This window comes from Pelecanus crispus, chromosome 1, assembly GCF_030463565.1.
Source record: "Pelecanus crispus isolate bPelCri1 chromosome 1, bPelCri1.pri, whole genome shotgun sequence".
Lineage (NCBI taxonomy): Eukaryota > Metazoa > Chordata > Aves > Pelecaniformes > Pelecanidae > Pelecanus > Pelecanus crispus.
In genome coordinates this window covers 187,488,089-187,514,517 of record NC_134643.1, presented here as the reverse complement: position 1 = coordinate 187,514,517, position 26,429 = coordinate 187,488,089, and positions in this window count along the sequence as shown.

Sequence of the window (26,429 nt, the reverse complement as noted above, 5' to 3'; positions counted from 1 at the left end):
ATTCTGACTAGATCTGTCCAAAACAAATATGTCATGTAGAGTGGGTTAACCATAAGCAGTGTAGGCTCAAACCTTTGTTTGACTATTTGACGTTTGGCCCAGGTATCAGCCTATGTCCTTCCCTCTTTTACTGAGTAACACAGATATAAACTTATGATAAGAAGTCTTTGAAAGATGTCACAAGCTTCTCTAACTTGAGTTAGGGATTAAATAGATTCCCAGGACTAGATTGCAAGGAAAGAAAATTAAATATAACTTTGAAAAATATAAAATCAACCATATTGTCTTTATTGGTCTTTACTCATTATTAATATATTTAGTAGTACATTCAGTACTAGCCAGACCTTTAAGCAACTAGGTTTTAGTAGAGGCATTTCTAATAGTTTTATGTAGATATCTACTGGAAGTCATAAGAGTTTCCTTGTGTGACAGGTCAGTATACAAACTCTTTTTAAATCACTTGTGAGTTGCTTGTCCACTTAATTAGATAATTCAGTAGGTACTTCAGTCCACCAGTTCTACTGTCATCTTTACTTCTTTTGCTCTGATGACCTTTTTCTGCATATTCAATTTGTGTATTAGTCAAGTGGGCTTTTGATTTACACTTATGGGTTGAAAGTCTAGGGTGAGACATTACTACAATGCTTGCTATTTGCCTTGAGTAGAAAGAGTCATAAAAGCAATTTTCAATTCAGAAGTATAATGCTGCAGCAGACATGCTTGAGCTTAATTTAAATGCAAGGAAGTTGTTTGCACTGTACATTCTTTGTCTTAGGACTTCCTTTCCTGTTAACTACCAGAAGCTAAATGCACTGAAAATTTGGCTGGTTTAAGGAGAGACTTAGATAAAACAGACTGAAGGCTCTCAAGAATGTTGAACATGGCGTATAGTGCAGAATGACACAATTCAAGGGGTCTTTTTTTCAGCTTCCATCAATGTTTATTTTAAGAATAAGGTCTGCAGTAAATGTGTTACAAACTTGATGATTGGGAACTCCTACTTCAAGGTATTTAGAAATGAAAGCAAACACTTCGAAAGCAATACATGTGGCTTATTTTGCTACAGAGTAAAAGGAGCCTATCACGTTTTAAATGAGGTGAGAAAACAGGCTTCTGTCCTCCTACAACACTTTTTACAGATATCAGCTTTAACCTTCAAAAGATCTTCAGAATAAGGAGGTTCTACTTTGACCCCACTAGAGTTTCGCTAATAGGAATATTAACATACTTCAAATGTAATTCTCAGAGATATTCAATAGTGTGGTTTTAGGCACTACACATTGAGACGTGTAAAGCCTTAGAACTTAGCGAAATAAGACAAATGGTAGGAGAGCAGAAGAAGGAAAAATGCTGTGTTTCTGTATAAGCTTTGGGTCACACAGTAACTCAGAATTAAAATAAGTGGTAAACACTGAAGAACCAATATATATTACCCCTTTTCCATCCTGGTGTCCTATTCACTGGCCATAGCACTGCTAGAGGATGACTTTTCATCTCCTGATATCAGAAATCTACTCTCACTGTTTTTTATGGACTGTATGGCTTCTCATTTATCCAGAATGAGCCACATTCATGATGTCAGCATCATTTCAAAGTGCCAGGAAGAGAGTGACAGAAACACATCACATTTCTTCCAAACCCTCACAAAAGGAAGAAAAATTGCATCTTCTGTTAGATGCTGATGTCTGAAACTGTCCTTTTGATAGCAATAATATGTGTGGTGCAGGAGTATACTTGCAGCAAACAACTTTTGCAGTTGATTAAATGCCTGAGCTCCACAAAGGCCATTTATTGCTTTGCCTACTTCAGCATGATAGACATTCTCCTTTAAATAGAAGAAATGTCAGTTCTGGAAAATGTGATGCTCAAGCCCTTAGTTATAAAGTAGAAAACCTTGACAGGAGAGGATTTTTTGTTTGTTTGTTTGTTTCTGGGATGGCAGATTCCAATACTTTGCCTCAATATTTCAGATTATCCTACCTTCAAAACTAAGAAGATATAACTGGACAGAGAAAGTTGAGAGGGATAGATACAATGCATTTTCACCTATTCAATTTTCCAATCCATTTGGATTTTTGCAGTCTTGGAGACAGCCTATGCTTTTGTTGTGCAGAAGAGGATTTAAATATTGCTGAAAACCCATTAGTAACAGTTAGAAAGTCTTTTCAGAGCTATAAAAAGTTGGATGGATTTATATGGAGTAAATTTTCAGTGCAGTGTGTGTGGACTTAAATCCAAGTTGGGTAATTTTCATAAATAATGGTAATAGTAACTACAGTAGAATGTAGGCATGTGCTGCACAGACTATTGTTACCAGAAAAAAACCCAAACCAAATCAAAACAAAAACATTTTAGTCATAAAACTGTGTATAATATTAGAAAAATATATAAGGAATGCATGCCAGGTTTTCTTTTGTTGATTTTGTTGGTTTTCTTTTCCTATACCAAGTTCAAATACCCTTTTCTCAAGGTTATTCTGTTTCTGAATAGTGTTATCACTAAAATTTGGAGTATAAATGGCATTTACTGTCCTATGGTGGATGCCTAATAGTGAATATGACACGGCCATGTTTTTTGTGCTAAAGTAGCTGTAGTCAAAGTTCTGGTTTGAATCTGGGAGATTCAACATTGAAAAATGGCAGATGTTTTACAGCTACCTTAATGTACCTACTTCCTAGAAGTGATCTGAATAAATGTACATCTGAGTTAGAATATACCAGTGGAACACTAGACCCCTAACATAGGAAAAAGCTCTACAACTGAAGGAACAGTTTATGACTCTTCATTCTCCCTGTAGTCCTCAAAGACTTCCATGCAACTACTATTATGTGGTGTAGTCAATGGAATAGGCATATTTATTTTTTAGTGAAGACATATTTCAATACAGAAATACAGTTAAGCAACTGGACACAGGCAAAAGTAAATTAAATAGCTTTAATGACAGAAGGCACAAAACAATCTAGAAGATGAACCCTAAAGTCTAGTAACACTAAATACCTTTTATCTCGCTTACTTTGTGCTATAAATGCCTTGAGTTTAAAATGTGATATTATAATATTTATTGACACCATGACAGCAGGTTGTGAAAAGAACACAATCCTTCTTTTCAGCAGTTATAACTATGCATTGTAGTCTACTGGGATAGTCAGAATTTTGTTTTAATTTGTGTAGGAGAAAAGATTGGAGAAATAAATCCTGCCCCAAAACCTGCAATTGTCATCTTTAGTTCCATGTCTAACAGAGTAAATGATCTGATTAGTTTCCAGCATGTTTCGGGAAAGGTGTTTGGTTCAAATGTCTATTACACATTTCAGGGTGCCACAGTGGTGATGACTATTTATGCGTAGCTGCTACTTGGAAAAAAAAATTAAAACATCACCAAACCCTACAGAAAATGCATGCAAATACTCTTAGAGAAAAACCCAAAATTATACTAAGGGAAGAATCATGTTTATCCTTTCATTATGTATCCTCTGTCTGGTAAATATTCATCTACTACATCAAAATACTCCATTAATCTCCTTTCGTGTATTAAAATATTAAGCAATCTATCATGATCACTGCAAGGTAGATGGTGCTGTGAACAAATTATCTAAGCATATGATGTTGATTAGCTTAAATCCCCTCATCTTGGATGTACTCAAACACATGGTGGGCATATTAATTCAGTGAAGTCCACTGCAATTATTTATATTATCTAAAAAGAGAGAATTCATGTGAGAGAAGTAAGTCAGATAAGCAAATATTTCACATTAAAAGGGCAAGTTTGAGAGAGGTTTAACCTACATTCACCTTGTAAGATATAGAGAAGTACCTTATGCAACTTGATATACTTACATTTATTTATTCAATACCATCCCTTAAAATTGCAGTATGTGTCTGCAGAACGAAAGGAGAAGCCACAAGACTCTCTTGCAGAGTCTCTGTTATTCTTTTATGCTTTTCATGAAGAATGTCATTCAGGTTAGAAGTGTGTCATTGTTCCTTGTGCATGAAGATTTTGAACACACCGTATGAAGAAGAGAAGATAACACACAAGTCTGTATTCCAAGGAGTTGGCCTGGCAAATAAGAGAAGCTGTTGGGCTGTAACAGAAGACTGAATGTTCTTCAAGATGACACTAAGTGTCAGATGGTAGTGTCCTGGGCTTTTTTTCACCAATTCCTACATTTATACCACGTCCTGTAAAGCCAAACCAGACAAAAATAAAGAAACAGATTCACTGTGTGTTCTCACACTACTTAGGGTGATCCCGCATACTCATATAGCCTGCTAAATCCTATTCCTGGCAGCCATGTGAGACTAGGTCAGGAGCAAAGGATGGGCAGCTAATGCTCATGAAACATTAGAATGGGACATTCTGATAAAATATCAAATGTTGAGGGTATGACTTTTGGGCAGTAATATGCAAAATTCAAAGAAACCATCATCAATGCAGTCAGCTGCTAGACAAAGCATAGGTCTCCCCTTAGTAATTAAGTAGGTAAAGTGTCACAGATTTCACTTGAAATATAGAAAACATGGATTCAGAATCTTTCTTTTATAGTATATACAAAAGCTTTCAGTTGCATGCTGTAAGTGTGAATTTATCATCTTTGCTGGAATAGTTTCACTTTGTGTAGCTAATTAAATATTTATAGGAACAGAGTGTGCAAAAATAACTCTATGTGATAGAGGTTGTGACATTTATGTGGGAGAAGAAAACCTCAGGATAAGTTCTCTAACTTAGAACGAAGCAGAACTGGATCAGGGCACCCACATGACAAGCAAGTGCTCTAAAATTGAGTTATAGGATATACTGCTTTGGGGCTGTCTCATTGTAAATTACTCTAAAGTTGATTATTTTTTTCAGTCCATAAAAAAAGACCTTTCATGCATTTCTTTAACTTTTACATGAAGTGGGACAACTCTTCTCATTTGAATTTTTTGCAATGTGTTAAATTTCCACTAGATTATTTCACTGCAGTTAAAAAAAGAAAAAGATATAGAGGGATTGTGAATATTGACCTGTCTAGTCATATCTCTATTAACATTTCTATTTGGTCACTAGATAACAAGGAATTGTGAAAATAGAAAGAAAGTTCAAGAATAAAACTTCAGCTAACATACAACATGAAGAAATGTGCAGAATTCTAATGCTGAAGAAAAGTCTGAAAAAGAACATTGACAGCCTATGTAATTACAGTATTCGAAGGATACTTCTTTCAGTTATGGAATCTGTTCGAATATAATGATACTTTTCAGTTCTCAGAACTAGAAGACTGAGGATGAGTCAGAAGAGCAAGCAGTAACTTAAATTAAATGTCCCAAAGGAAAAAAGAAATGGAAATGGAATTTAGAAAGAGAAGAAATAACACCAGAAACAACAGAGTCACTATAGCACCATCAATAAGGATGGAGAAACTTCAAAAGATTCTAAATTGAGGTTCATTTGTTAACTGTCAACCCCCTCTCTGATGTGCAACATTCTGCTGGAAATCTTGTGTGAACAGATTTTGGTTTGATATTTCAGAACTTCCAGTTCTTGTCTCAGCAGAGCCCAAAGCTGCAGAGATGCATGAAAAGAGAGAAAAAAGTGTTGGAAAATAGGCTATGTAAATTATTTTCATACTTCAAAAAAATCTTTGATTCAGGTTTGACTTAAAATGAGGAGGGGTTGGTTTGTTTGTTTCGTTGGTTGGTTTTTAAAGTGACTGATTTCTTGTCCATTTTAAAAGAGGAAGCTGGAACTGAAACTGAAAATTCCAGGTCTGTCTACCTTGCAGTATAGAGTAAGATATCCATGTTAACTAAAACAGCATGGATATTAGCAGTAACATATCTGCAGCAACGTATAGGTTAACTAACTTCATCAAGGTTCTTCACAGTACCACAGGTGTAATGATTCCAGTACCTGAGACAACTTATCAATAACTTCATGTATCTCTGCATCTCCTCTCAGGCTTCAAAACACTATTTCAGGATTAAAACAAGTTTGACAATATTCTTTAAGTTAGGATTATATGTATATGCCAGTAGCGCCTTTTCTAGATTGTCCTGTCTACACCAAATAAAAAGGTGTTGTAAAATGGAATAAAGGTCCCATCACAGCAGAGGAGGATTTTTTCATCACAGTAGCCAAGGGGTTCTGTCCTCTGAATGCAAGTCTGAGCTTAAAAGATCTATAAGGGAAGGACCTGTGGGTACAAGATTTACATCCACACAAACACAGTATTCAGCTCTAGTCTGTTGGGCTAACACACTGCAGAATGTTAGTTTTATCACAAGCTTTCTAAACCAAAGTAGCACTGTACTACAAAGTGCCAGAATTTCTAGGTGAGAGTTTTCTGAGAAAAGAGACAATAGTTAATTAATGCTATCAGTGCTATTATTCGTAGCATATACAACAGTCCTAGCTGAGACTGAGGTACTGTTTTGCAAAGACTTTGTAAAGAGGTAGTGGAAAACCAGATCCCCTTGAAAGAATTTATATTCTCATTTCAAACAAAAGGTGGGAAGAGGTGGAAAGACATAGACTGATTTTCTCGTTGTCATTGCCAAGCTTTTTGAAGAAAGCATTTTGGAGATCATGCACAGTACTCCAACTTATAGTGAAGATACAATACCATCAGGAGAGGACTTAGTCTTACGTGTGTATATAGATGCACACTACAGACTGTCATTCAGAACAGGTTTTTCTCAGTGGTGTTATGAAAAAAAGATCTCCATGGACCCCAAAAAGTCTGTCATGTCAAGGTGAGTCTGGAATCTGTTGTTTGCTCAAGCTATTTTTACAGTCATAGGTTCTTTAATCAACATGGAAACTCTTCAATCATATATTTATGTTCTTTTTCTTCTGACGTGTAGCCTTACACATCTTTTAGTAAATGGAAGGTAGAGACCTAAGGAGGTACTTTCTTGGAAGGAGAATAGATATTTAGGGCTTAAAGAGTGATTGTAATTTTTGGTACGTCTGACGTTGTAATTGAACCTCAGACTTTGGGAATGTTCTAAAACAGAGGAATATGAGCAAAGAAATGGTTTTGCTGCTAAGTTCTGGCCATGTATAGAGGACAGACACACTTAGCATTGCAGAAGAAGCATTTTGGAAATGTTAGTTCAGTAAAAGTATGTGGAACATGACAGAATCTGATTCATTAAGCTATCTGGTTAAGGACTGCTTAGTGTAAAAGAAATAAAAAGGAACAAGGAAAGCAATAAATGAAACACACAGATATACAGACTGAGGAGAAGGTGATAACAGAGCTGTTTATTGTTTCCCCCAGTAATTTAATCCTGTGTGCATCTGTGTGTATGCAGACTTCACTAGCAAACTTCAAGCCAGACTAGCAGGTCAGCAGAAGACCTGCCTCTGGGAAGACTCCAGATCTGAGACAGCAGTGTGTATGGAGCCCAGGGTCTGGTCATGGATATTAGCCAGGCTGAAAAACCTGTGTTAATATTCAAGAGATCTGTGAGTGTGGGGGTGATTGTGAAGGGGGCGGGTACCTGCATGCACCTATTTGCTAGCAAACATCAAGCTGGACAAGCCAGTGAGAGGGAGACCTTTTTAGAAGGTAAAGGGGCCCGAGATCCAGGCAGGTATTCTAGGTGGATGTTCAAGGGACCTGAGAAGATGGGTGTACTTGTGAAGCTGGAGACTGAGGGCATGCATGTTTTCACTAGTGAACTTCAATCACGATCGGTCAGAGAGGAGGAACAGGTCATAGCCATCTGTACTTATATTTTATGAGAGTCCTGGTTTATGTGTTATATGTGGGTGTTGTTAAAGGCAGTCCCCTGAACCTGCAAACAGGAAAACAGCAACTGCATCCGTCAGCCTGGAATGGAGACCCCTGGGTCATGATGTCTTACTCTGTGCTTACTTTGATCTGTAGATAGTATTAATAAGATGCGAGTTGCTGTGTGTACTACTAAAAAAAAAAAGTTGTAAAATAAAACAAATAATTACATTTTAATTATAACTTTTAGTTTTAATGCATACTATTGTTTCTAAAAGATGCTAATTTTTTAGAAAGTTTTGTGTACTTATTCCCATTTGTGAGTATTTTTTCTAAACTCATTCCTGTTTGCTTGCCCTCCTTGCAAAATTTTGCATTTTTATAGGAACAATTTTTTTCCTGCATAGTTTAATATGTTCTGTAGATGTATTCAACTATTATGTTAGAAGTTAGATAAACAAGTGTTGAGTTCAGGCTGGCAAATCATTTAATAACTTGCTGACTTATTTTATTCTAAGATCTTATTTAGGCAATCTGAAAATCATTCATTTAATTTATTTGTTTTTCCTCTTTAGGAGGACCCATTGGTTTTGTTTATTTTTATTTCTACTTTGGTAGTATCTTTAAGAATAAATAGGAATTTTGCCTGTCTTTTTGATATAACCTGTCAAGTGTTCTTCAATTTAAAAATAAATTAAAAGGAAAGTAAAATTAAAAAAAAAATCAGAAAAAATCTTAACCCATTTCTTAGAATAGAAAAGAATCCACAGAAATTTTATGTTTTTCTTTTTGAATTATGAATAGAGTTACATCTACATTTCTTGAGTGGATAACTTACCAAAACAGTTGTATTCATTAGCACTATATCACTTCTGTGAATATTTGTTATTTTTTGAGATAAATACAACATGTCTTTTTTTTTGACTAAGAGAAACCAAAATGCAGTGAAAGACAGATGGGTGCAAAAAATCTACCTTCTCTTAACCAATCCAAGCATATCAGCTGTGAAGTGAGAAAAAAGGAGGAAGTTATATTAAAGGGACATACCGGTTTAAAATATATGAGGTGTAAAGGCTGGTAAAAAGGTGATGGTAAGCAGATATGTAAATACTGGTTTGATAAACTAACCATTCACTCTACCAATAAAGATAATTTTATGTAATCTGCAAACAAGAAATAAGACTCATAGCAGCATGAGATTCAAGTGAGAATTAAATATTGTATTTAATATGCTTTTCACCTAGATTTTGGAGAGTTATTTCACACACTGTTTTGTGAATTACTAGCATCTATAATCCCACTGAGTATGTTTACAGCATAGCCTGCAGTGGAGTGAAAAGACACCTGAACCAGCACATATGCCAGAAGCAGTGAAGTCCCAACAACACTGAGTTCAGCATGAGTTTATTCCTTCTACTAATGTAATCACAATACAGTCAACTCTCCATTATCGACAGTAATTGGAGCTTGGCAGAGTTTCAAAAACAGGCAACGCTACAGTTTCCACACTGAACTAAATTGCTCAGAATCAACCCCATCCGCAGCCCATTTGGCTCCATGAAAGATGCTGTGCTGTCCAAATGCTGGTGTATAGCATCGAAAACGATGAGCCCTGCAGATATGCCAGAGTGCATGGGGCAAAGGCAGCTGGGACAGCTCGTGATCACTCACAAGGGCTCTCAGCACAGCATGGAAGTAGTTGCAGAGCTTCTGGGCAAAAGATGGATGTCATCGCACTCATGTGGCTCTACATTTGATGCAGCAATCTGTGCAATATTTGAAGTGGCCTGCCTAGATCACCTGGGATCTTTTTGCACCTCTGGCATGATTTTGCTACAGCATGGATAGCTACTTCCCAGATGATGCAGAAGTTACTAAATCTGAGTTACCTCTGACCAGCTGTAGATGCTGATAATGTATACATCTGAGCTAGTCAGCCCAACTCCCTGTGTGGTCAAAGGAGAAAAATAACAGCTTTCTGGTTATGATCTATTTCTTTTATAATCCTGATCAGAATTGCTCTTCAGTATGCCTAATCCTCTACACTGAATAACAATAAGCCTTAAGTGTCTATCTCAGATGTGGGCACTTATGACTGATGTTTAGAGCTAGCTAGCATCACCCTTGGCTTCTACCATGGGTCCCCTGTTTTGCTATTTTAAAACAAATATAAAATATTTCTTGCAGAAAGAACAAAAATGGTTCACTTCCTCCTCTGTATTGTCAAATTGACATAGGAGCGACATGCTTTGCATGTTTGGAGTTCAAAAAGCTGGAGAGAACTGATGTTATTTGACCCTGTGAGACATCCATTTTCATCATCGATTTAGGAATAAGCAGTAAGACCACTTTCTATGGCACTGGTATAAAATGCAACACTGGCTTCAGGACAATGATCCTGCCTATAATTAAGTTCATAACATCAAAGCAAACCCACTTATTTTATGAATTTCTTAGGCACTTGTGACACTGGTCTAAAATGTTAGATCATTCTGCTGTTCAGATAATTATGGATGCAGAGGGAAATACACAAACTGTCAGTTAATCGAGTGGTTAAAAAGTTAGTACCTGCATCCAAAGGACAGCTTTGGATGAATGAACCTCAGCTAAAGAGAACATATGGTAGGTTTGTAAATAAGTGTATATACTATATTCATCATGAGACTTGCAAAGTACTCAGCCCTGAACTTGAAGAATGGTGTAAGAGGAATGCTGTGTACCGTGCTTCAAACATTTTGGCATACCTTTGTTTTGCTGAAAATAAAAATTAACAAAAAATATTTTTTGAGGGAACAAAATGGGGAAAGGAAAAGGCCAATTTCAATTCATCTCCTATTCTGAAAGACAATATATAAGGCTGTTGAAAAGTACTGTTTTGACACCTTCGAACTTCCAAATTAGTAATAGCAAATTCTTTTAAGAGTAGACAAACATTTCTTGACACATCTAAATCTACTACCATTGTAAATATCATGCTTATTATTTTAGCTAGAGACAGTCTGAGAACAATGCTTATTTAAAGGTATGATTTACAGCTGAAGGATTTGGGAGTTTTCAGACACCTACAAAACATGTGAGCAACTGGCAGTTGCTTATTAATACCACAGCAATGGAAATTGTTTGGCAAAATATTAAATTAATGTTTAAAGAAGGCAGTTCTAAATTTATACATGGCCAAGTTACATGATAACTAATATTGATCATATGAATGGTATTGTTTGCTGTATTTACTGGGTAAAAAACTGGCTGAATGGCCGAGCCCAAAGAGTAGTGATGAATGGAGTTAAATCCAGTTGGCAGCCAGTCACAGAGGTGTTCCCCAAGGCTCAGTTCTGGGGCCAGTCCTTTTTAATACCTTTATCAACAATCTGGTTAAGGGTATTGAGTGTGCCCTCAGTAAGTCTGCAGATGACACCAAACTAGGTGGGAGTGCCAATCTGCTTGAGGGTAGGAAGGCCCTGCAGAGGGACCTGGACAGGCTGGACTGATGGACCCAGGCCAACTGTATGAGGTTCAACAAGGCCAAGTGCCGGGTCCTGCAGTTCAGTCACAACAACCCCATGCAATGCTACAGGCTTGGGGAAGAGTGGCTGGAAAGCTGCCTGGCCGAAAAGGACCTCGGGGCATTGGTCAACAGCCAGCTCAACATGAGCCAGCAGTGTGCCCAGGTGGCCAAGGAGGCCAACAGCATCCTGGCCTGTATCAGGAATAGTGTGGCCAGCAGGAGCAGGGAGGTGATTGTCCCCCTGTACTCGGCGCTGGTGAGGCCACACCTTGAATACAGTGTCCAGTTTTGGGCCCCTCACTACAAGAAAGACATTGAGGTGCTGGAGCGTGTTCAGAGGCGGGCAACGAAGCTGGTGAAGGATCTGGAGCACAGGTCTTATGAGGAGCGACTGAGGGAACTGGGGTTGTTTAGCCTGGAGAAGAGGAGGCTGAGGGGAGACCTTATCGCTCTCTACAACTACCTGAAAGGAGCCTGTAGTGAGGTGGGTGTTGGTCTCTTCTCCCAGGTAGTTAGTGATAAGATGAGAGGAAATGTCCTCAAGCTGCATCAGGGGAGGTTTAGATTGGATATTAGGAGAAATTGCCCTACTGATAGAGTGACTAAGCATTGGAACAGGTTGCCCAGAGAGGTGGTGGAGTCACCATCCCTGGAGGTGTTCAAAAAACAGGTAGATGTGGCACTTTGGGACATGGTTTAGTGGGCACAGTGGTGTTGGGTTGACGATTGGACAGACGATCTTAGAGGTTCTTTCCAACCTTAATGACTCCTAGTTTTTAGTTTCATTCAAAAATAATCCAGCCACTAAGCCAGGAAAGATGAAATTATTACTCTACCCTTAATTGGTTTAGTGGTGGACTTGATAGTGTTAGGTTAATTGTTGGACTTGATGGTCTTAAAGGCCTTTTCCAACCTAAACAATTCTATGATTCTATGACTGGTTATATGTCTACTGATTTATAAAACTTACTATAAAGCTTACTGAGCTGCTGTGGTGCAATGTCAATATATTTTTGAAATAAATGCCAGGTCAGAGTTAGGAAACTCTCTGGATAAAGGATAGATACAGTGAAAGGACTGTATGTTCTGATCACTATAATTGCTTTCAGACAGCAATACACCACTGAAACAATGTGTTTCAACATCGTCTTTCTGTGGCTAATAAAAATGATGCAGAATGTACAGAGTAACTATAGTGGGGTGGCCCCAGCCAGCAACTAAGCTGACCCAGTCTCTCTCTCAGTTTTTTCTAGCAGGATAGGGCACAATCTGAAGAGCAAGAGTGAGAAAAATCATGGGTTAAGATAAAGACAGTTTAAAAAGTGAAGCAAAGCTGCATGTACAAGCAAAACAAAATAAATAATTCATTCAATACTTTCCATCCACTGGCAGATGTTTAACTACCTCCTGGAAAGCAGGGCCTCAGCACATGTAACAACTACTTGGGAAGATAAATGCCATAACTCTGAACCTCCCCCCTTCCTCCTCCTTTCCCCCAGCTTTTATTGCTGAGCAAGACATGGTATGGTATATAATATCCCTTTGGTCAGTGGGGGCCTGCTGTCCTGGCTGTGTCTCCTCCCAGCTTCTTGTGCACCCCCAGCCTACTCGCTGGTGGGGCAGAGTGAGAAAAAGAAAATCTCAACACTGTGTGAATACTGCTTAACAATAGCCAAAACATTGGTGTGTTATCAACACTAGTTTAGTCACAAGTTCAACACACAGCACTGTACAAGCTGCTATGAAGACATAAACTCCATCTTTTCCAGACCCAGTACAGCAACTGAGGAAACTTTGGTCACATAATGATAACAAATTATAAAGTATTTTAGGGCTATACTTTGGCAGATTTTGCACATGTTACTCTATGTAAATAATAGAACTCACATCAATACAGTTGCATAAGTTGTGCATACTTGAAAAGTTTTTTTTGTCAGTGTAACAAGAAGAAAATCATAAAACTGTTTTACTTTTGAGCTTCTAACAGGTGATTGCAAACAAGAGGTTTAAAAGCTGTGTATAAAAGGAGACCATGTCCATTAAAACTAATGTATACTGGCTGTCTATAATTCTGCACATGGCTGCCTAGGAAATAGCCCCCAAGGGGCTTGAATGAAGTCTAAAGAAGGCAAACAACCAGAATTACAGCTGAAAGACTAAGTTCATAGTCTGTCCTTAATTCATCCTACTGACACTGCAGAACAGTGTTTTGTATCTGTAACAACAGTCAGGAGCCCTGTTCTAGAAAGCAGGTTGAAAGGAAAGTTGACACAGACTCCTTTCACATCTCTCTGTTTTGGGAGTCTCTGAAAAAAAATTACACTTCTGTAATACTTTCCATTCAAGGACAAAAGAGCTTTTTAACTGTTTAAATGTTAAGCCTTGAAATATATCTATAATAAATAATAAATATATCTATCTCTACAACTACCTGAAAGGAGGTTGTAGTGAGGTGGGTGTTGGTCTCTTCTCCCATGTAGTTAGCGATAGGACAAGAGGAAATGGGCTCAAGCTGCGCCAGGGGAGGTTTAGGTTGGAAATTAGGAAAAATTTCTTTACAGAAAGGGTGGTCAAGCATTGGAACAGGCTGCGCAGAGAGGTGGTGGAGTCACCATCCCTGGAAGTGTTCAAAAAAACGAGCAGATGTGGCACTTTGGGACATGGTTTAGTCTAGTCTACCCTTGATTGGTTTAGTGTGGACTTGGTAGTGTAGGTTAATGGTTGGACTGGATGATCTTAAAGGTCTTTTCCAACCTAAACAATTCTATGATTCTATGATTCTATGAATGAAGTATTTATTAGTGCCTTAGAAATGGACTGAAAACCCCAAAATACTTTCACTGTCACTAAAATTAGGTATCTAACTGTTAGCCAGATTTATTCCCTACACGTCATGCTCAATTTAAATTGACTTGGAGCACTTAATACTTCTTGCACCTTCAATTGTTGCATTTTTATTGCCACTATTCTGATGCGTGTGCTGAGATGTGCATATCCAAGTATGATACATTGTGGCCTTCACCTGGTTTCTTGGTATTTAACCTAAGTCCATCAGTTACTACCACCTAGTGAGCTAGTGACAGATGAAGGAAAAAAATCAATTTTCCTGACTTCAGCCTTGTGCTTTCAGAGAACAACTCAGTCACTTTTGTACTCACCTTCTTTCTTCAAGATCATACTTTTTACTACATTTTTTGATTTTGTGGCCCAAATTAGGTCTTTCAGTGCCTTATGAATATTTCAATTTCTGTTATCAAAAATTTATCTCTGTCAATGGCAAATTATTTTCTTGTGGGGTATGCATTCTTAGCACGTGCTTCACTGACTATGGAAGTACATTTAGGCCCAGATTGTCTGGCTAACATTAGGTCATCACCTACAATCTGAATGATCTGATAGAATTATCCTCCAAAGATAATTCCTTTAGCTAAGGCCTACCAGTTAGCTCAGGTAGGTGTGAATATTTGAGGTTTATAGTTCTAGGACATGAACTTCAACCACACAAGACCAACAGGAGACTTGGGTTCCACCTCCAAGCACTAATTTCCTAAGAATTAACAAAATGTTCATACTAAAGACCATTTTCTCTATATTCCTAAGGGTTTAGATTCTGACATGTGGGACTAAACTACTTCCAGCTGTTAAACTAAGCTACTTTGTGAAGTAATTGCTATGTTTAATAGCACCCCCAAAAATCAATATGTTATTTCCTCAGTGTTACAAAAGAAAGAAAGAAAAAAAATCTTCAAAGTCACTAGTGCCTAATGTTAATTATATCATGCAAGAAGCATATTTTATCAACTTGCTTTATTCTCAGTTGGGTAAAAGAAACCTTATGGTTTAGAAGCAGGACCAGCTTAGCAATTTCCTTATGAGAGTCTTTAGACAAAAATTTGTTTGTGAAAATAACCTCTCAAACAAAATATTTGTGAACCTGGAATTTAACTGTAGTGTTACACTATGGTCTCCCTACAGAGGCATGTGATACCTAGTTATCTCCAGGGAGCTCCTCTGTGGAGATCAAGGACGAATACCCACCCAAAGGCATGCAGACCCTCACCAAAGCTGGCACATTTGCTGTGTGCAGCCATGGGTCTGTCTGCTTCCCTCCATCTCTTGTAGCAACAACAGCAGCTTATGCAAGTCTTGAGCAGACTTCAGGCTTCTTTCCATAAGAAGCCTGCCTACTGTCTAGACTTGTATTATTAATGATGAAACCCATTTTCTATGGTGTTTTCTGAAGCAGCTACCCTAGCACTTTGCCTCTTAACTATTGGGCATTACTACAGAGTTGGCATATTGAAGTGGTGGTGTTAAAAGACAGTGTGGGCTGGATCTAGTATTCCTATTCGAAAAGGCAGCTCTGATCTGATCCTTGAATTTTCAAATGAGATTGGCTTTCTTAGATGTGGGGAAAATTTCTTAATTTGGTCCTGATGCTAAATTTCAGCCTTGAGCAAGTTTTTGTAAGAAAAGATTTGCCTATGAAAAAATGAGAATCAGTGATAGGCTGATAATTATAGCAATGTTAGAATGTGCTGTTGTGACATGCCTTTGTAGTGAAGTTAGAGAAGTATGCCCTACAGTAAATTACATTTTTCATAAATACCAAACATTTGGGGATAATTACTGCAAAGCATTTGAATGCCCGAAGGCTTGCTTCTTTGTGAATGGAACCAACAGTGAGAAACAGACATGGAACAGCCATGCATTGCTTATGAGTCTCTGTCTTTCTCAAATGCATTTATTCTAGCTTGTTCTTAAAAGCCGCTTTAAAAGGCTTTTTTACCCTTTATGAATTCAAAACATCATTAAACAATCACTGCTTTTCTTGTTGCTTGAACAACATTCTCCTCTCAGCTCTACATTTAGTAATAAAGTTTAAAATTTCTGAGCTGAGACACTTTCTAAATGAGCCATCTACCTTGACTGAGAAGATTTTGTAGTATGGTTTTCATCTTCTTTTTGTTTTTCTGTGGACAGATGAGTCAGGTAAAGATTACCAAGTACCAGACTGTTGACTTTGCATAACGTTGATAATATAGCTGAATATGTCTGTTTTCATGATTTGCCTTTCAAAAGTATAATTGAACTATCGTTGTGGGAACTGATAACTTGTATACAAACTTTCCCCACACAAACATTCTCTCATTCTGATGTGTATAATTTTAAGCCTGTGTTTTTGTACTTTCCTTCTTTCTAAAGTCTCTTTTGAGGTCTTTCTTTATCTCTTCATTTCATCAGGTATTCTCCTTATTGAATGATGCTGTCATATATTTCATCCCCTTTTTCATAATTTTTTTACCTGTTTATTCTGGCTTGGTATTCACTGAAAATGTCCCCAGGAAAGATGACCGCAGACCAGCAATTTTATTTTTACCTGCCTGTTGCTTGTGTTAGCTGGTGGGGTTAACAGTTGCTGCCTTGGACATAACCACTTGTAGGAGTGATGGATTATTCCTACAAAAATAGTTTACTTTCCTAGGAATTATCTGTTACTAGATATGATGTAGTCCAAAACTGATAACTCTAAAGATGTCAAATTCCCCCTACGGAAAGAATGGAGGCTAATTTATCCTGGGTAGGTACCAATTTCAGCATTTCTTTAGTTTCATTTTTGCATTTACCTTACTTTGGTTCCCTGTTTTTATTGATTGCTTTGTTTTAGAATAATTCCCCAAAATTCAGGCTTTGAGAAACACAATTGCATGAGTTAGCAATTTATGTTTTGTGATTGATGTGGGATTCAGGTTCAAGTTCAGATACTTACATACCCAGGTGTCTATATACAATGTAGGCACCTGTGCTGTCTCTCCAGTCAGTGGACCTCAATTAATTTGCCTTGATGTATGCATCCAGTTAATTTGAGATGCCCTGTTATAGTTCACCTGGCTTCTAACCACTTCTATAGCAGTCTATAAGTTATATAGCTCTATGCAGATGTCTCTCATACTCAAGGGTGCCTCAAACATCACTGTGTTTGTCCAGATGAAAAAACCCCAGTGAGTCAATGCATTAAGTGAAGCCTAAAGAGTGAGTCAGTGGACCAGCCACTAAGAGCTTAATTCAATTGCCTGAATATATGTGTCTAATACTGTTACAAGATTCTGTAGGACATCTGATATATCTGTATGAATCTGCAGATACGATACAGGACTTAAAAGAGATACATGCATTTCTGGGTTAGCAGTTACAGAATGTCTAAAATGTCAATACACACAAAATTTCATATATAAAAGGCAGAACATTTTTTTTAATGTTGTCACTTAAGATATTGATGACCAGAAATTCAGAAAGTGTAGAACAGGCAACACTAAACTAAGAAAATAAATAATTTATTGATTAACATTGGTAATTTTGTATTGAAGGATTGAAAATTATTGTGAAGTTTCAGTATTTAAGAAAATCAGGTAAAAAAAACCTGTATCACATAAAGGTTTTGAACAACAAAAAGTGACATGATATCTTATAATTAACAAGCACTATGAAATCCAGAACCATGTCTTGGGTATCTAGGCTCCATAGAAACAGAAGGAAATAAGTAATACAGCAAGATACAAAATGAATCAGCATGTTGAAATTACAATGTGGATGGAGGAAGTCACATTGTGACAATGTGAAGGGAGCTGGCAGAGACGTTCACGAAGCCACTTTCTATCATCTATCAGCAGTCCTGGTTAACAAGGGAGGTCCCTGATGACTGGAGGCCTGCCAACATGACGCCCATCTACAAGAAGGGCCAGAAGGAGGACCCGGGAAACTACAGGCTTGTCAGCCTGACCTCGGTGCCGGGAAAGATTATGGAGAGGTTCATCTTGAGTGAACTCAACAGGCAAGTGCAGATCAACCAGGGGATCAGCCCCAGCCAGCATGGGTTCATGAAAAGCAGGTCTTGCTTGACCCGTTCAAAAAACGGGTAGATGTGACACTTCGGGACATGGTTTAGTCTAGTCTACCCTTGATTGGTTTAGTGTGGACTTGATAGTGTAGGTTAATGGTTGGACTGGATGATCTTAAAGGTCTTTTTCAACCTAAACGATTCTATGATTCTATGATTCTATAAGACACTGGCCAATGCAGAAAGGTTGGATGCAGATGGTGATCAAAAATCTCATCCTGGAGAAGCATTTATGTTTGAAGGTGTACAAACCTGAACCGTTAGCAGTTTCATCCTTTCTCTCAGAGATCTGAAAAAGTCTCACTTTATCAAAAAGCTGATGAAAGATGATCTATATTTTAATAAAGATGTCTGGTGATTACAACACTCTCCTCCTTCCTACTTTACACACAGATATGGATTCAATTTCCTCCTTTGCTTGAACGAACTCAAGTACTTTGCTTTAATTTCTAGTTGTGTGCTGTGGAGAAAACAGTAAAGGAATGGGATAGGGAAATGGGTGGTGTAGCCTATTTTTCCCATGCATTGGAAATGTCAAGAATAATTTTACTGGAAGGACACTCTTGAAGCTCATTACCTAGGTATTTCACTTTGACCAGACAGCCATTTAAAGGAAAAGAATAGTTAAAAAAATATTGTGAATATAATGAATTTTAGCTTCCTTAGTATTCTGAACACTCAAAGTTTCTCATGCTTAAGGCATTCCATCTTAATAAGTTTAACATTATTATTGTTTGTACTGCATAATATACTGAAATATGTTATGCATGGTATACTGTCAAAGAACTAAAGCAACAAAACACAAATGAAAAATACTAATATGCTTATCACAGGTAGAGACTGGAGCATGAGACACCTATTGTAATTGGGCAGCAATATTGCTACCATTCTGAGTATATTATCATTATTTACCATTGACAGGTTGTTGTTAGTTCACTGATTTATTTAATTTTTTGTTTTCTAAAGTACCACCAAAGTGCTCTTTACAGACAAGATCTAACTAGAAAAAAAAATAGTGCCACAAAATGTAACATCAGCGAAGACCACAGTCAATGGAAACTATAATTTTTACAAGTGACTGCCCCTGTTGTTGTTGAATAAGAAATTTCAAGACAAAATTATAAGATACTTATCTAAAATCAATTGAGTATACTTTTCATGTCTAAGGGCTGAGTTCATTATTAAGCAACAAGAAAGTAATCAATACAGAGGTACTATTCTAAGGGGAGATTACAGAAAGCAATAATTTTTGTTTCATGTTAAGTTGATGCCAATTCCAAGATTCCATCAAAGCTACTGTCAGTCCTTGCTGTTACCACATACATAATAAATTATCTCCCTTCAGGATAAATATTATTCTACAATTTATTGGCTATTCAAACTGTGTGCAATCAGATTGAGCTCTTAGACTTGTCATGTTATGGTATGATGCAAAATTCATCTGAAACGATTGCAATACTCCCACTGACTTAAAATAACTTTCGATCAAGACTTGCCATCTTAGTGATGCATCTCAGGTTATCTTATATTTGTGATGAAAAAGAAATCTGTTACATGTGTATATGAGCACAGTATTAATATGGAAAAGTGTGTGGTGGCACAGCTTCTGCTCACCACATGACGCGGGCTGTGCACCATACAGTAAAACGAAGGTTAAGGATGGGAAAGGGGAGTGTAGCAACAGGAGTTTTTACTCTCTCTGATTTAAGAAGAAAAGATTAATAAAGACACATTTTCATTTGCTATAAACTGTTGTGTTTCATTTATGCCTGAAGTGTGGAATAGGTCCACAATAGCTTATAGTAGCTGAGTATTTATCTGGTAACACCTAATTCAGATCTCCATTTACACCAGTAACTGCATGGCTGTAAAGGTAGGCCTGATTTACAAACACATAAGTGAGATGAGAATCAGAGCCATAATCTTTACAACTACACTACCAAAGCAGAGAGGTAAAACAAACACTGTTTCTCCTACAAGCTATTTTTATTGTTCCCAACTCTGTAGATGCTAAGCGTCTCATATATATTAATAAATTTATCCTCACAAAGTTCATTTGAGAAAAGGGAATATTTTTAGGTTCTTTGAACAATTGTTGCTGTGGAAAAGAATCAGGTGTATTAAATGTTAAGCATCAATAGTTTTATTCCCAATATTACTAAAAATTCATAGTCCAGAGAAACAAGAAATGAAAGGCTAAATTCAATAATGGTCTCTCAATGCCAGTGCAGTGTCATGTGAGCCAGTGTCACACAGAAAGTTATTTGCAGATTTTTTTAGAGCAGTCATTCTTACCCTTTTTTGATTTACCTTCAGGATAATGATCTTCTTACCATCCACATGCCCCATCTCTCTGCCACTTTAGCAAGGGTTCTATCATTGTTCCCTTCTCATTTAGCAGGGTGCAGTCCTTTGGCAGGAAATCAGTGGAATAAATGGAACCATGTTAGTGCATCCACTGAGACAGTTTAGCTAATCCTATTCTTTTTCCAATTCCCTGGACAGCAAAAATGCTGTGCAGTGCATTGGCCTATATCTGAGCTGCACTAGTTGTTTCTGTGCTCTGACATAACAGAACAGATGCCACCAGCTACATTCAGCACGGTAAATCAATGAAGAGAACTGATGATGAAAGTGGTGCAGTCTAGAATAGCCAGTTTTGGGAGAAATGCTGCCTCATTTTGCAGATGTACTGGGAATCCACAGGTCGTAGGAGGGCAAAGGATGAGTCAATGAAATCTGCAAAGAAATGGAGAAGGGCAGTCTGATGGCAGATTCCAACACATAATGTGCATTGTTTCTGTGGTTTCAGCTGACTATTTTCATACCTATTGTGTTCAGGGAGGATGGAGACACTCCTAACTGTGCGTACTGCTGGATCTTCTTCCTCTACATTTGAAGATGTTCTACCTCCTTATATTCTTGCAAGGTTAGTAAGGACCAAAATGGTTGGTGCTCTCTATGAAAAGTGAATCCTGACTCAAGTGAAAGTGTGTGACCAACTCAGGTGCCTGAACTGGGGAACAAGTGGCAGTTGGATAACTGTAGGTTTAACACTGATATTTTAATTTAGATACCTGAAAGGCCTTATAAAAAGATTTTCAGCAATTTTTGGTGAATATTTCTTAAGTCATTACAGACTAGCCAAAAGCATATCTACACAGAAGATGATAATTTCTTCCACATTATGTTCTTGCCCCAGGGCAGACATTTTTAATTTGGGTCAGTCATCCACACATAGGTATCTCATACCATCTGAGATGCCCTTAATTGTCCAAGATATCATCCCCACAAGGCTGGCAGACATAGTAGACAACTAAGAGAGATGTGTGCTCTTCTGCAGTATCAGCTGAAATACAACAGAACCATCCTAGTGCATCCAAAGTTACATTATTATCCTGTGTCTGGACAACTGGACCAAGTTCCTTATTTCTCCATTTATTTACACACAAGGAAGCATTACACTCAGCTTAGTCTTTGGTCAGATTGTAGGCTGCTCACTAAGATGTCTACACTTCACTACAAAGAAACAGTGCTTTTAGGGAAGACAAAAATCAGCTTGGTCATACTTGCCTTCCATAACTTCAGGCTTTTCTATACAATCTTATTTCTTCATCATACCTGCCACTCCTGCCTTCTATGAAACTACCTTGAAGATGTATGGGGAAATGAAAAAGGTGCTCTGTGCTCACTTCCAGAGTATCCACAAACTTTCCCAAGATCTTGGACACAGGCTAGTGCTAGTTACAGTCAGGCCATGTGCTGGGTTGATCAAGCGGACAGAAAGATCATAACAAATATCCCTTCTAATGTTTATACAGATGGGTGTACAGCTGGCAAAGTGTATCCTTTGTGTGTTGATGCCTATGACTGTATAAATGTGCATTCTAGCTATCTAAAATGAGCAGATGAATTGTGTGACAAGAAGAAGCATAGGTTGTTGTGACTATATACATGTTGCATACATGAGAGACACAAGGCTGAGTTCCTGTGTCTGGACACTTGGGTACAGCTACCTAGCAGCTGTGTTTCATGTGCTTGCGTCAGGAAGACAGTCAAGACCCTTACAAAGCAATGACAAAAGAGTAAATAAAAATCATAAATGACAACTCAGATATCTAGACTTTGACTTTTAGTGTGATAAATCACACTCAATGTTGCACTTCAGTACATTTTCAGGGTAATTTTTTGGCTTTAAGAAATCCTTGTAAAGCTGAAATAGTCTTTCATGTAAATCTAGAAAATTTTACAATTTTAGATAATTCATAGCAGCCTTTTAAAATAAAAAAAATAGTGTGAAATTTTCTTGCTCATTAAATAACCATTGTTTCATCTTAATTAACCTTGGAAAGGTGTTCTTTATCTTTCTGAATTTACTTAGTGTCCTGAGACCTACCAGAAACTTAATGAATTCCTCAGTTATTTCAAATAACATTCTAATGGCTGTTTAGACTACTAACCTATAAATATATTTTGATTCCATATTGGTACGTAAAATCATCCAATTTATAAGAAGACCCCACAAATACCTGCCCCATTAGAAAGAAGAGTATCTAGCCATAAGCTAGCAATGGAGATAGATTAAGTTCATTCAGAAAGAGATTTAGATTTTATCTGTATTTCATCATCTTCCAGATGACCTATCCATTTTTACTAACTATTTAGGAAGCCAAGGGCAACCTAGGTGTCTCAATAACACATTCAAAGTTATAGATGTGAATCAATCTGTAAGCTTTTTGGTCTCACTAAGCCAACATGCTATTTCTCTCTAAGACTCCAGAATAATGATTTATACATATTCTATGGTGGAATACATTCCTACAGGTTGATTACTTTCTTAACAAGCTGATTTGAAGTTTATAGTAGCTACATACAACTCGTGATGAAAACTGCTGTCAAACACATTACAGAAGTTTCATACACATTCAGAAATCTTAAGACCAATTTAAACACTCTAAGCACTGCAAATATTGAAAGAACTAACATTCTGGCATAGTTTTCAAACTAAGCACAAATTAAAATTGTTGAGCAAAAGCAGGTCCCAAGATCCGTGATCTTACCTGTGGAGTAAGAGATGAAGGTGTTTAGTACAGATTTATGGATAAAAGAGAGATATTATCTCTGAAGGATTTCATGCTGATCACTTATTTTGAGAAAGCAAAGGTTTCTTCAACATTTCTTTAATTAGCTTGGATGTCGCATTTAATGAAAAAAGTCACCAAATCCAACTGCATCCAATTGTCAGGGTTTAAATATTTTGTGTATGAATGTTTATTACTGAGTATCTCTTAAAGAGCAACAGAAGTGAGAGTGAAATTATAAGTTATTAAAATTATAACTTACAATTAATTGAATTTGTATATCAAAATATATGGATCTAAGGTTCAGGAAAAAATCCAAAACAAAAAAACATCCTTATATCACTCGTCTTCTGAACTGTTCTTATGCCATGAGCTCATGTTTGTTTTCCAAGATAAAAGATGATCCATGGTTGTCATTTGACTCAAGAGTTCCAGACTTTGAAACATGAAGTCTAAAAAGGAGGTGTCTCTGTTCTCGTTTTCAAGAATAACTTGTATTTTTTTTTTTAAGTCTACCTTAACCTAGCCAACTAGTAGTGTCTGGGTTTCTGAACATTTCTTTAATTGCTTTCCTACTAAAAGTAGCTGTCAGTCAGACATGACCAGAAAAGGATTATCCAGGGCATTGCAGACCATTATATCTCATTATCTACAAGAAGACACTTAGATTGAGAAGTGAGTTATTAGATTGGCTTTCTGGCTGTCCTTTTACAAATTTTCTCATTGTGTTTCTACCTTCAAAAAGAACTGCCTGAATGATCCATTTTTTAGTCACGTGGTCAGTAGTTTAAAAATTTTAAAGGACAGCATGGTAATGAAATTCCTGACATTTACTTCTACAAATGTTCAGGCAATTTCTGAACTGCTTTTTAAAAAATCAGCCCAAGGTTTATGAACAGACTTTTTTATATATTCTACTGAAAAATCAAAGATTATAATGGCTGTGATGACAATTTGCTTATAAACAGCATTTTCTTTGAAAAAAGACTAGTCCATGTTGTTTTAGCATACTTCACTAATTGTGCTTAATTTAGTGTACAAGTAATTTTATTCTTCTCTCTCTATAAATTAGACAATAAAAGCTCTTTATTAAAAGTTTTCTCTTTTCTCTATTACTAATGTTATCTGAGCTTCTAATTGGTATATACATTGATTTTTTTAGCAAAACTTCGTACCATTTGTAACTTGTTAACAAAAAGTTTAGACAAAGTAAAGCCATACTTGTTTGTTTGTACATATAAAAGGGATGTATAAATATAAACAGGAGTTTATAGCTTGATTTAAATTTACATACATACAAAGAACTTTGCTGAGCTATCTGAGCTGTCTAAATCCCTGAGGTCTGCAAAAATTGAGTCTGGAAAACTTAAGAGAACAGACTTTTCTCCCAGTGCCAGCTGGTTTTGGAAGTAGTGAAAATAGCTTTGATTATCTTATTTTAGCACTAGTTCTCCTGGACAGATTAAAAAGTGTAGAGGAAAGCAAAATGAATAATAATAACAACAACAAACTAAATGTTACAGAGCTTGTAAAAAGATTTAGTTCGAGTTTAAGGCTTTTGTTATCTTTCAGTCCTTGATATATCCAGCTAGAGCCACGTACATCCCTTCTAGGTATATCTATAATTATCTAAAACATATGGGAATATCCAGTAACTCTTCTTAATCTGATGTCAGTGGAAATTTTGCCATTGACTTCAGTGCAGACGGATTGAACTGTCATGTACTAATGTCATTTCACGTACATCATTTCAGGTTTGTGACATTTCAAGAATGATCTAATTCTGTGAAGCAATCAAGATTCCAATGCACAGATATTATTGTATATAAAAGCTACAGTCCATGATGTATTCTCTGCTAAAACATGTAAGAAAGATAACTGCCCCTTTTCAGCTGCTCCACTGATTTCCTGTGATTTTCCAGGGAAAATCACTGAGTATCAGCTTTACTTCATTTAATGTTGGGTGCCTTACCCTTGGTAGCTGCTTAGTCGATGGTAAGGTACAGGTACCTCCAAAGCTAATTCCCTCTTTCTTCAGATAACTAAAATAGCGAGGACGAAATCACCATTTGGAGCTGCTTGCATTTCCCCATTGATAATTGACAAAGTTAAGCTTTGGTTGAAGTGAATCCCAGTTTTACTTTCTCCATGTCTCAATGCATTTTTCTTTAATGTCCAGACAGTGCTCTTTTCTTTGGAAGTTCCTGCTGGAAATTTTAAAGCTCTTCAGGATTCTAATTTTACCATGGCAGTTGCCATCTAATAATCACCATTACTACTGGTGATTCATTCTAGCTTTTGAATTATACAACTTTCCTAAATATTTTTAAAATATAAATGTTTGCACTTTAACACAGAAAAGTTTAAGAAGCTGTTGCATACCACAATACTAGGAGAGAGAATAAACATTGAGGATAACAGCTAAGAGATCTGCTACTGTATTTCTCTATATGCTGAATTCAGCAAGTTTATGTATCTTACTAATACCATCTTCTTGGATATCCTTTGGGTTCAAACAACATCTACACCCTTTTTGGTAAGTTTGGCAAGCTGTCACTATTAACTTACACCCTGCCAGATATCACTTTATTTTCCCAAATGGAAATACTTCAGATTTCTTGCCATTCTTTCCTTTCTCTTTTTTCTTCTGAATATGTTCCAATTTTGATTTCATGCAAAACTGCTTTAAACAGTTTTAACAGTCCACATCAGTACAAGTAAATTAATTTTTTCTTAAGTCAGTTATTTTCCTCCCTCTGTCTTATTTGTGATACTGTCAGTAAATGTAGCCCAGACCACAAAGATAACTTTTCTCTGAAAAAAAACCCCATTCATAATCCCCCCAGTCTAACTAGTTTTTCCACAAGAATAATAGGTAAAAGGTCGTTTTGTTGTGTACTCTTTTGAGAGAAAACATATTGAATGCTTGTTGAAGCACTTCACAGTATGAGGTTGCAAACAGGCAGCTTTTGGGTACTTCCAAGTCAAGATCTAATTTGTATTGAGTGCATTTACATTTTTACAAGACACTGACCTAACTTAGTTATTCACATTAGTTGTATATCATATAGTAAAAAAAAAGTGGTTATATCTGCTGCATCAAATTAGTTTTTTAATACTAAAACACCTCTGCTTTCTTCTTTTTTACTGGAGTCACTTGACTTTATTTCGTTAAGTATTACCAAATATATGAACTTGCCTTTACTTACACTTTCTACGGCAGA